The following is a 9,220-nucleotide window of genomic DNA, read 5'->3' on the forward strand; positions in this document are numbered from 1 at the left end:
CACTCGCTACAGAAATTGGAAGAGTTTTCCTGTCACTGTAGTTAATCCACCTCCCCGAGAAGCGGCACCTAAACCAACAGAAGAATTCTTCTGTTGACATAGTACTGTCTACACATGGGGATAGGTCAGCATAGCTACATTTCTCAGGGATGTAGATTTTTCACACCCCTGAGGACACGCAGCACTGAGAGATTCACCACTGACAAGCCACATCTTGAAAGCATCTCTTCCTTGATGTTCTTGAGTCTCTTCCAACATTGCAAACTATTCTTTCAATGGATCAATTTCCCCTGCCTTTCCCCTCTGTGGTGCTGTATTCAAGGGGGCCTCCCCTCTTTTATTCCCCTCTGTGCTCACTGGGAGGCAGATGTTAGGGAGTGACTTCATTTTCCCCAGTGATAATATTTTTATGCCTTACAACTCTCTACCCCAGACCTTTAAGTTAAAATACATAAATTCAGTGCAAGTAAATATTACAGGGGTCCACATCAACCTGCACATTGGTATTTATGAGAGTGGGTTTATTTCCCTTAAGTTTTGCATTGAGTTTCAGATTATATTATGAATCTAGGGCCTGGAATGTTATTACATAAAGATCCCAGCGTCTCCACCCAGGCTTCTCCTCCTGCTGCTCAGTATCACAAAACCTCCTCAAACCATCTTACAGTCTGAGGAAAGCTTTACTGGTGGAAACAGAGCCACACAGCTGATGGACCATTTATGGTAAAGACGAGCACCATTTCAACAGTCAGCCAAGCAACTAGAAAGCAGGTTTCACAAGCATATATTGAGATACATTTTCAAAGAACCTGTTCATGGATCAGAGCCCACATACTTACTTGTGTTTGGTCAACCCCTTCCCCTATGCCCCAAAGATACATCCTCATTTGAGGATTCTGAAGGCTAGTGTGATGCTGAATGGAATATGGGTGACCATTTATAATAGAATAGATACCTTAAATAGCATATCTTGTAAGATTCATGGCAATTTTGTAATATTGGTATCAGTGGAAAGTTATGATTTGCTAAATATAATAATATTTATATGTATATATCATCTTTTTATTGTGAATTATAAATGTGCGGTATATTTGTATATCAAACTTGTGCTATGTTTCTGACAGATTGGCATCAGGACTATTCAGGCTGCTTAATGGCCCATCAAGGGCAATCAGCTTTTATAATAAACTGTGGCAAGGCACCTTCTTTGTCTCACCAGCCTCAGTTGCTTTTAGCCTTGGTGAGACAAGGTTGGGTAAAACAGTCCCTCTTGGTTGCACAGGGGAAGTCCATTCCTTCTCTCCACCAGGCTTTTGTGCTTGTTTTTCTCCCTTATGGGAGGGAATGCAGCTTCCCCTCCTGGTGAGGCTCGCTCCTCCTAACCTGCTGGCAGCATGCCTCCTTCTCTCTCTCCTCCTCTTCTCCCAACAGGGGAGGGTTTAAAAAGGTCTCAGGCAGCCCTTAGTTGGAATCAGCTGATCTTAACTGACCTCAGGTAACTCCCTCTCAGCTGATCCTAATTGAGTCTCTGGTAACCCCTTCTCAGCTGAACCTGATTGACCTGTAGTTACCCCTCCTCAGTTGATAGGGAGGAGGGCCTTTTAACCTCTGGGACTGTTTTCTACTCCACACTCCTTGCAGCTGTCTATCCTGAGTTTATCACAGAACCCCTTGAGAAAAGCCAGGGGCATGCCTGTGGAGAGGGGACTCCAAGATCTTTTCCATGCCCATGTGCTGTGAGCTTGTGTTTGGGACAAGGGATGTACAAGCCACATGTTAAAGGATATAAAAAAGGCAGTGGCATCTTCTCAGTTTTGTCTTCAATCCTGCTTCTCGCCTCTGGAGTAACTTCTCTACAAACTGAAACTTTGAACAAAGGACTGATAGACCATCTAAGCTTTGGATGTGTTCCAGAGGGACTTTACAAGTCAGCAAACTCACCAATGCTGCTAAGAACCTGATATATGGACTGAAATTATATGTATGTATCTGATTGCTTTGACCATTTAACAACTCTCTTCTCTTTCTCTTCTTTTATAATAAAACCTTTAGTTTTAGGTACTAAAGAATTGGCTGGCAGTGTGGTATTTTGGGTAAGAGCCAAACTATATTGATCTGGTAATGTGGCTGGCCCTGTGGGAATCAGAAGAACATTTTGTATAATGAATAGAGTTTTAAATAACTTCTCACTTTACTGGCCTGATGTGCTGATTGGGAGCCAGAGACTAGAAGGCAATAAAGGGGGCTGTGGGATTTCTTTTCTGCAGCTTCTTGATAACCAGTGTGGGAGATCAGATGCACATTTTGTGACTGGTTTGTGAATCTAACTACAGCGTTAACCACCAGTTTGGGGAGAATCTGCTCTCCTTTTTGCAGCCTGCCCTGATCTTGGCAGACTCAGTGTGGACTACCCAAAGCACGTCAGGTCATAGCTAGTTACATATTGTTTGGGTTGTGGTAGATAGTTATTTTAGCTGCTCTGTGCTTGTAATCTTCTGCCCCTTCATCCTTTTTTCAGTTTACCATCATTAGACTCCCATTATGTGTTCTTTTAATGCTTGGTTTCATCTTGTATCATAATGAATAATGTATCCTAAAGATGGAAAAGCATCTAAAAGATCTGATCCTCTAATACAGGATGTCTCAACGTTGCCAAAAGTGGTAGACTAGAACCTATGGGCAGCAGTCTGGAGTCCGAGATGTTATTGTCGAAAGCAGGCTCAGCAAAATGCAGTGGTCGGGACATGTGGCCCGACTCAGTGACAACAGATGGACTGCAGCTACATCTGAGTGGTATCCGCAAGAACTAAAACGGCCACGCGGTTGGCCTCCAAAGAGGTGGGATGATTTCTTAACAAGGAGATATGGACAAACATAGCGAAGGATGGCCAGAGCGAGAGAAGATTGGAAGACGTGTTGTGATGAAGGACCGACAATCTACACAGAGCCTATGGGCCAAATTCTGATACCCTTACTCAGGTGTAACTCACTAAGTGAGTAGTCTTCTACAGATTCTGGCCCTGAAATTAGATTGAAGGTTGAAATATAAACACAGAGGAGTAAAATCTAAAAGCCAAGTCAGTTTATATATAAAATAAACAAAAGATGATACTTGTTTGATTTATTATAAAATGGTTTTCTTCTATAGAGTTGATGATGTTGGTAATTTTGTGTTTCAAAAACCTCCCTTTCAAGTTAGTGTGATTCATCAAATTATTTCATACTTTATGATGCTTTACAGACCCAGTATTAAAAAGCACAATTTCCTTTCCGCTGTTCCTTTTGTCAGGAGCTATTTCTGTGTAGTTAAATAAAAGGGAATTTTATAGTGTATCCATGGTGAATGTTGTGGGCTGCCCAGTTTGATGGAGAGTGGTGTTTTTGTTAGTTTGTTTGATTTGTATTTTTCAGATGCTGCATAATCTACACCTAGAGCTGAGCAAAGAATATAAAACACATAAACTAACAAAAATTGAATAAGTAAGTAGCATCATTGCACTTGAAGGAATATCCATAAATTAAAGTAGCAAGGAAATGCCCTTTGCAGATGCAGGTAATACAAAAAGCAATTATTTTAAAATATGATGAATAATGCCTTTCAAATAATCTTGGATCACTACCATCATCACTAATTGTACGAACGCAAAGTTGAACACAGGATGCTGTTTCATTACCAACACAAATACAATGTAATACACAACCAACATATTCCAGAAGTATTTACGGTACTACTGTTGTACAAGGATCAATGAGATTCACGTCACCCTTATACCTACTGTGCTATGGATGAACACTAAGGTCCCACATGCTATGTATTAGAGCTCTGCAGAGTAAAGGTAATTTCATTTCAGAAAGATTTTGATATTTCAAAATTTGGCTTCAGCTCAGTTTGGAGAACAATCCCAAAATTTCAAAATTCTCTATAAAAATGAATAGAGCCTCTGCTCCAGGGCACTCTACCTAGCAGACTGCCCCAGTGCCACAGATCCTGAAAGCCTGGGTAGACAAGCTGATGGATACCAGGCAGATTTCCATTGGACCCCCATCCTGGTTTCCGTCGGAGTCAAACCATCTTAACAAGATTTCAATGAGTTGGAAAATTCCTGTAAAGAAATCTCGTTGGATTTTTTTTTTTCAACCAGCAGCACTGTTTATCAAAGCTTTGAGATCTGGTAAACACACCCTAAACAGCTCACTTGAAAAAAATGTACAGATTCACGGTCTGATCCAATATGCATTAAAAGCGGCGGGGAGTGGTAGGGGGAAACAAACACATCTACTTCAATGGATTTTGGAGTAGACCCTTACCCTGGCTCACCTTGGCATGAAAACTGAAGTGTAGAAGCTATTGGAGTTTGTGAATCCAAAACTGAAGTTAGCTCCTTTAAGTGATATTTGACTTTCTTGGCTATTTACTTGTAACCCTTCTCTAGTTGACCATCCCAGTATAAGGTTGTTAAAGATAGGTAAGGTCTGCCTTGTGGCTTTTCTCACAACTTTGGGGGACTGGACCTGAAGTTCTTCCCTTTGCTCTGCATTGTGTGCCAGTGGGTATTCACCTCAGCCCAGACCCACTCAGACCAACCATCAGGAACAAAGTCATATTCAGTAAGGAAACAGAACAGGATTACAGTCCAGCGGCAACCTCTCTGCTTGCCTCATGCTCCCATCTTCACTGCTAAAAACTTCCCATTGAGAGGGAAGAGAGTATTTCTTTGCATGACCAAGGGAGTTCTCCCAACATGCAGCAGTCCATAGTCCACAATTTGTAGTTACCACGACTGCTGCTGAAGCACACTGGACCTTGGGCTACAAATTTACATATTAATATCTCCCTAAGTTTATCAATTAATCCATTTGTTTTAAAACAAAGAATAATCCTTTGGCAGTACAGCAATTTTTCCATAAACATTCACAGGTCTAGTTATCAGCCCCTAGGGCAAAGAATCATTAGTTTTGTTTTTATAATTCAACATGTAACCCAGTAGAATTGAGGTCATATATCATCCTTTCTCTCATTGAATTGGCATCTAGTACTGCATGGTACCATTGTAAACATGAAACATGTTGATTTTAATACTAGCCATTTCTCATATTTGGAACTTAATATGTCCCTCATCTCTGTAGTATGAGCATAGTACATAATTTAGCCTGAATTGTAACAAATATGCTTTTCTCCTAAACAGTATTTAGTGAGGTATCCACACAAACACCTCAGACTTACATTCTCTATGTCCTCACTTGCCTGGGTATACAGTAGTTGCTTCAGTTAATGTGCATTACCTTTCTTATGTACAGTATGAAAAGAAATAATGATTTGTACGACAGTCATCCTACTGAGTTGAGTGACAGCTGAATGGTACTGTGTGATGCTCCAATCTGTCTCATAGGCAAGTAGGAAGCTAAATCATGTCTTCAACATACATCACCATTTGTTGACTCCCTCAGAGAATGGTAACAGATGGATGAGGCATGATTTCCCTTTTCAAAAGCCATCTTGACTGTTCCCCACCATATCATGTTCATCTATGTGTCTGATAATTTTGTTCTTTACTATAGTTTCAACCAGTTTGCCTGGTACTAAAGTTAGGCTTGCAAGCCTATAATTGTCAGGATCACCTGTAGAGTCTCTTTAAAAATTTGTACTTGTTTCATACTCCCTTTCTCCTCTCTACTTCCATTACCACTTGGCCCAGGCCCTGATATAGCTTGTATGAACCCACTTGTCCATCAAGTAGATTCACCTTTCAGCAGGTTTTCAACCTGATCCTGGAATTTGTAATTGTTAAAGCACTTTAAAGTGACATGCCTTCTTAACATTTTGCATGTCCTGTCATTTCTGATTTGAAGTGGCTTCTAAGTTTCCTACAGCAGAAAGATTAGTCCATGCATTTTCTTATATGTTCTTTAACGAGTTCCTTTTCCAGATCCTTTACTTTCTTAGGAAAGAGCAAAACACTTACAGGTATTATCAGCGAAAAGAGTACCTAATTCTCACAAGCAGAGGAGAGTCAGGTCTTGCTCTGAAGAAAAACTACAGGATTGTCCTGGAGTCTCCAGGAATTAAAAATTAATCTTTAATTAAAGATTAGGTCATGATGAAACCTCCAGGAATACATCTAATCACAATTGGCAACCCTAAGAAAAACTGGCACATTTGCATCTATAATTTTCAAGTGGATGATAAATACTGTGAACATATTCCTACATGTGCTAAGCTCAATGCCTGATGATTGCTCCAACCGCTGTTAGCCATGTGGCACAGAGGTGTTGGGATTAATTGTGTTTTCATCATCTGCGAGTTACCATTACATTGTATTTTGGTTCTTTACAACCTCCCAAACGAAGCCTCAGGAACTGGGATGTGTGTAGGGAAATAAGTACATGAGACGTGATTGACCACCTGCTCCTACGAGAAAGTGACGGGGTTGCTATACAGCCATTTCATTGTCCAGCATACCTCCCCTTACCATATGTATTAGTGGGGGGTTTTCACCACTGGATCTTCATAAAGATTCACAAGATGAATGAAGCATCTGCCTACAGTTGCTCTGCTCTCACACATCCATGCAACCCATCATGAGGCTGAAATAGTACATTTTATGCTTATGCATTGCATTTAATAACACAGCAGCAGAGCCAGTGTTCATATATGCCTATTAAACTAAAACCAGAAAGATAGAGAGAAGGGGTATTGGGTGGTTTTGAAATAGGCAGATCATCCACACTGAAATTGAGCCATCTTTTCCCGTTCAGTATCAGCAAAGCCTTTCTGATAACTGGCTATCTTCCTTCTCTTATTCAAATGAGATTTTGAAATTTGACATATCAATTGTGCAGACTGGCTCCTAGAATCATTAACACATTCAGATTTGTTATCCTTAGATATGGAAGGTCATTGCTACAGTGAACAACTACACTGAGTTACAACCCTGGCCTTGAACAGATTATATTTGAACCATACCAGGGCAATGGCTGTTCCACCTATAAATTAAAAAGGCTTTTAATAACGCAGAAATAAAATCATTCATGTAGAGGCTTGTTTCATAAAGAGTATCACAGAGCAATAATATCATATGTATATTCTTGCAATTTCTGCAACGTGGGGCGATAATGACTGTCTATAATTCAGAGTGATTTTAAAAATGAAGCAGCAATAAAATATTGATCAACATGTTGAACCATTATTCAGAAGAGGAGATCAATTTATGAGTAGCAATAACTTGTAAAGGATTGTGACCTTCCTTGGGTACACAGTAATTCCAGGGATAAGCCACTGTCTATTTGTAGGTTTCCTGATGGAATGAAATGTTTATCAAAATCAACTATTGAAAGGTATTAGATTTATGAGCTCCAGTTCACTTTAATGAGCCACTCTAAGGCAATATCACTGCAAAAGTGGGTTTTGTAAAGGATTGTAGGCCTTTAATAATCCATCTGAGAAATCAACCTGGGATGATGGAGAATTTTGAGAATGTCAATGTTTTAGAGATTGTTTGGGGTGGGGGGGAGGTAAAAAGAAAGTGCATGATAAAGTGATAAGAGAACCTGCTATGTGAATACACTGTCAACAAATAAAATTATGCAAAAGAATCATCTTGCTTGCTCAAAATGTGGACATAATCTGATTTTGTAAATTTACAAATATCATGTTGCTGCACTTTCATGTTTTTGGAATTAGAACGATGTCATTTCTGCCATGGGAATGTGAGCCATCACACAGTGGAATAATATTTCCTGTGTGTTCTCAGTTGCAATTTAAATTTAAATTGAATCAATTATACAGTGTTTTAAATTAGGTGTGCAGCTTCTAATTACTATATCCAAATGTTTTTATTTCTTTCTCAGCTCTCTTTGTAGTTCTTCCCTGGAGCACCAATCTTGATATGACCACAGCAGGTGTACATAAGCCTATACACAATTTCTTCAAAACCTCAGAATTGCAATTTTTTTTCAAATGAATGCAATAGAATTAAAATGCCATTCTAAAACAAAAGAGAATGAATTTTTGCTTGTTTTAAAGAAAATCTAAAATAACTATACTTTTGTAGAACAAAAAGCAGTTTAATGCCATGGAAGCTACACAAAGGGGAAGAGAGAGAGAGAGAGACCAGAGGAGCTGGGGGGAAGGGAAAGCTGGGACTGGCTGGACAAGGAGTGTGTGTGGGGGGGGGGAGGGGGCGCTACGAAGCAGACGTGGAGGGGCTGAACAGGGGCAAGGGGAAGGAGCGATATATGACAAGGAGATGTAGTATGGGGAAATTTGGACTGGTTGAGAGAGACAGAGAGAAGGGCCAGAGAATTCTTGAAGATGGGAAGGGTAGATACTGGACACGTTCAGTAGCTGTCCCTCAAGCTGTGCAAAGGGTTTTCATTAAGAAAAAGCAGTCTTACAGATTCTACACATTCACCATCTGAAAGCTGACCCAATGGGAACTCAAGCAGGAAAGGTTATAAATAGCGGAGTTGTAGACAGCCTTGTGGACTCAGCGGCTGATCCACACAAGACTAAGAGATGCTGCATCTACTGTGAAGATTTGTGTCCCAATACCTGCACAGTTTTAAACACAGCCTACTGTTTTCTGAACTTGCTAGACAGTGAGCAGACTTAGCTATTGGCTTAGGGACTCCAATTGCTGCTGCCTGAAAGGATCTTTGGACTGTTTTCTGATCTTTGGAGATTTCTGGAGCATTTGGAGTGGAACTAAGAGGCTGCCATAATCCGCAAGCGACACATCCGTACATGGTAGAGACAAAGGCCATGTCTACGCCATCACTTATGTTGGCAAAACATATGTGAAAAAAAACCACCCACCTGAGCAACATGTGCCAGCGAAAATTAAGTGGTCGTGTGCACAGCGCTATCTTGAAGTGAAAGCTACAAGAGTGATCTTACAGCGGCGTAGCTGCATAGGTACAGCTGTGTTACTATAAGCTCACTAGTGTAGACATGGCCTAAGAAATTGCCTCTAGGAGAAGATCAGAAGGAAATGTATTTGTATGTGCACTAGAGTATGAAAATGCATATACTCGGTTGAAACATCGTGCTAAAATATATGTAACAGCAACAAAGTGGGGACGTTTGTATAAAGAACACCAGGAGATTTACTGTGTAACAGTTTTGTTGAAAAAGTTATTCAAAGTATTCCTAATAGTGTTTGAAAATGTTTATGTATGTATTAAATCAGGGGTCGGCAACGTTTGGCACGCGGCTCGCCAG

At 40.3% G+C, this 9,220-nt stretch overlaps 1 protein-coding gene across 3 annotated transcripts in view; it reads right to left on the reverse strand.

Annotated features, from left to right (window-relative positions):
• ROBO1 (roundabout guidance receptor 1) overlaps window positions 1-9,220 on the reverse strand; it is a 1,048,580-nt gene that overhangs the window by 845,746 nt on the left and 193,614 nt on the right. The gene's annotated exons all lie outside the window — the stretch shown is intronic.

The sequence above is a fragment of the Terrapene carolina genome, unplaced genomic scaffold (genome assembly GCF_002925995.2).
Source record: "Terrapene carolina triunguis isolate 2854851 unplaced genomic scaffold, T_m_triunguis-2.0 Scaffold38, whole genome shotgun sequence".
Lineage (NCBI taxonomy): Eukaryota > Metazoa > Chordata > Testudines > Emydidae > Terrapene > Terrapene triunguis.